Below are 3,522 nucleotides of genomic sequence, written 5' to 3' on the forward strand. Positions count from 1 at the left end.
AGTGAGCAGTGGCCCAATTCCTGAGAATCCCAGCCCTTTCCCCAAAGTAGTTGGAATAACCCTCCCACTTGGTAGCACATGAAGCTATCAAGCCTATAAAAAGTAGCAACACTGAGCTTTGTGGCCTCTCGCTCCCTTGCCTTCCGAGACAGTCCGTGCTTTGTCTATGGAGTGTATCTACTTTAACCTGAGCACCCAATCCCCATACCTCATGGCCTTTTTCTTGCCTTCTGAAACAGCCCAAACTTTGTCTATGGAGTATGTATCTCTCTGAATAAATCTACCTTTACTCAACTGTGGCTTGCTCTTAAATTCTTTCCTACACCAAGCCAAGGACCCATACTTGGAGGGGCACATCCAAGGGACTCAACTGAGACCTTGAACACGGCCAGCCTCTGATCCTACATTTTTCCCCCTGTATCAGAATTGTACATAAAGCTCACCAAAGATATCTGCACATACAAGGTGAGTGGTGGGTCATCATGATTCCTTACAGGATTGAGAAAGGAATGTTACCTTCTAAGGAGTTTTATGGCAAGTGCCATAAGAAGAAAAATTGATCTTTGTGGCTGAGCAGGTGTATCTGCCATTGGGGAGGTCTGGTTAACACATAATGCAGGTACACAGTGCATACTAGAGAGGAAGAAGAGGCCCAAACAGACAGAGAAAAATTTTAAGTTTAAATTTTTCTTGTCTTATCTTAAAATGTGAATTTTTATTTCATCAGAGGGGAAAGAAGGAATCAGAGACATCTGAGTTTAAACACTGGCTCCACATTTATGATTCTGTATATTACTGAATTCTCTAAACCTTAGTTTCCTTCTCCATAAAATGGGAATAATCATCCTTTCCTCAATTGGTTACACAAGAATCAAGAAAATGTATATAAAGCACTTAGCATAGTGCTTAGTACATAAAAACACTCAACAAATAGTAGCTTTTTATCACTGCTAGGGTGATTATTGATGTTTTTGTTTTTACGTCTAAAGTAACAAAGTTGAGGCATGGTTTTTCACAAAAGATGACCAGACACATAGTAACCAGTATTTCGAAATCATTCTTTCTTGAATCAAATTATTGCCTCAGCTAACCAGAAGTACTGAATTAAAAGAATTATTGTTAATTTTATGCATGGTGCTAAAAATAAAATTCAACTGGATAAATTTTAAAGATCTTACTGGTTTTATTCAATGATTCTTGAATTGGGCAGTAGCCCATCCAGCAGATAGAAAGGAGCTCTGAGAAGCTGTATGAAATGAAAGACTTTTATAGGCAGAAGGGAGCAGGCTGAAGAAGTTATAGCAAAAAGCAGACTGGTTGTGGCAAGGTTCACCTTCCTTTAGGGGCCAGGATGCAGGAGTCTCTCAGGAAGATTACTTCACTAGTGCTGACCAGGTAATTCCTGATTGCCTGGTTTAAGATTCCATGCCTAGGAGAGGCTGAAACTGTAATTAAGTAAGGCATTAAGTTTGGGTTTGCTGACATGGGGCCTAGAATAAATGATTCCATTTGGAGGGCCCATTGTCTTGTTTTTAACAATGGGAATGTCTTAAACTTTTTTTTTTTTTTTTTTTGCCGAATAAACCATTCTAGGCAAAAATCCATACAGATGGTTCAATTTACTCTTTTAGTTACAAGACATGTATTTCCCTAACCAGATACCAAATAATTTAGTAATACTTGCCTCTCACATCCCAGGGGCCCTAGCCACAGAGATGATCTCTTAGTATTATTCACCTTATTTAGCCCCTAAGCTTCAAATTAATAGTCAAGGAAAGCTCCAAGATTCAGAGTTCTCCCTTGAATTCTGAGTTTTCTCTATGGAAAATCCTCAGAAGTTATTTCTGTATCTACCTCTTAGAATTTGATTTTCCTTTTACTGAAAAGAGTGTCAATACATTCCTTATTACCTATGAAGAGCTAGCATTTACCAAATGCTAAACATGAAGCAGGCATTGTTTTTTAAGTGCATTACATGGATTAAGCCATATAACTGGCATTACAGACCCTGTGATGTTGGAAACTGACTAAGTAACTTGCCTGTGGTCATGCAGCTGGTAAGTGGCAGAGCTGGATCCAAATCCTGGCAGACTAGCTCCATTCTTTAAATACTATATTGCTTCTTATTAAATATTTCTATGAAATGTATCTCATATTTACCCCCTTTTCTTTCCATCCTCACTGATGCCTCATTAGTTTTGAGACTCTCAGAATGTCTTAGCTACATTATTACTATAGCTTCTAGGTTTTTTCTCTGCTTCCAGTCTCTCTCTGATCATCTCTGGGTATCACTGCCAGATTAATTTTCTTAAAACACTGGTTTTATTGTGTTACCATTCTGATCAAGAAACTACATTTTTGTTGTGGTAAAATATACATAATATTATCATTTTAACCATTCTTAAATGTACAATTCAGTGACATTAAATATATTCACAATGTTGAGTAACATCATCACTATCTATAACCAAACATTTTCCTCATCCCAACAAAGGCTCTGTACTCGTTAAACAGTAAGTCCCTCTTCCCCTGGCTGTTGGCAACCTCTCTTCTACTTTCTGTGTTCACAAATTTGCAGATTCAAGAAACCACATTTTGCAAACCATATCTTCTTATTTTTCAGGTCTTTCCATAATTAAACCACAATCTATTTAATCTTATTTCTTCATGTTTTCTAATACACATTCTCCGATCTAAAATATGTTTTCTTGACATTTCATTATCTCAATTACTGTGACTATATCTATAGTTAACGCCACACAGTTCAGTGTGTTTAACCAGTGAGTTGGAGCTGTATTGAATTTTATAGGTTGGCTAGTCCAGTCTCATTTTACAGGCTTAACAACTTGCTTGAAGCCACACACAATTTGGCGGCAGAGATGGGATTTGAACACAGAATCTAAGTCTTCTAAAACTGCAGTTTATTGAGCACTTACAATGTTAGACACAGTATTGAGCATTTTACATTGTATTTGCATACAAGCCCTGAGGAGGCTTTATCATTATTATTATCATCCTATTCTACAGATTAGGAAATCCCAATTCAATTTGCTTACTCTCTTCATGCGCTTGCCTTCCCTTAACAGTTAAATATAGCCTTGGATTTTTCCATGTGCATGAATCTTTTCTTCTCTACATCTAGGCAAGTAAATCCTGTGAGAGTAGTGATCATATCTTTTCTAGCCTGGCAGGACCCAGCATCATGATGTATTCATATTGTTTGATAAATAAACATATGGATAAACCGGTTGGTGCGCATAGTATTTGGGAGGATTTACTCCAATCTTGGCACTGTATTTTTAAATACAAAGGATACGAGTAATGAAAACGACAGCACAAATCCCTATAACGAGTACAGAAGTGCCCTGACATTAAAGTGCTGCCGCAGGGCTGATACTCATCAAACTGCAGTTGCCCCGTTCTGCGCTTTACAATTTAGAAAGCTGCACCTCAAAAATCGGTTTGGGGTTCTGTCCTTTACCTCCGCGGCGGTGCCACTGACAACTGTGGAGCTCCGAGCGG

The sequence above is a fragment of the Camelus bactrianus genome, chromosome 11 (genome assembly GCF_048773025.1).
Source record: "Camelus bactrianus isolate YW-2024 breed Bactrian camel chromosome 11, ASM4877302v1, whole genome shotgun sequence".
NCBI classification, from domain to species: domain Eukaryota; kingdom Metazoa; phylum Chordata; class Mammalia; order Artiodactyla; family Camelidae; genus Camelus; species Camelus bactrianus.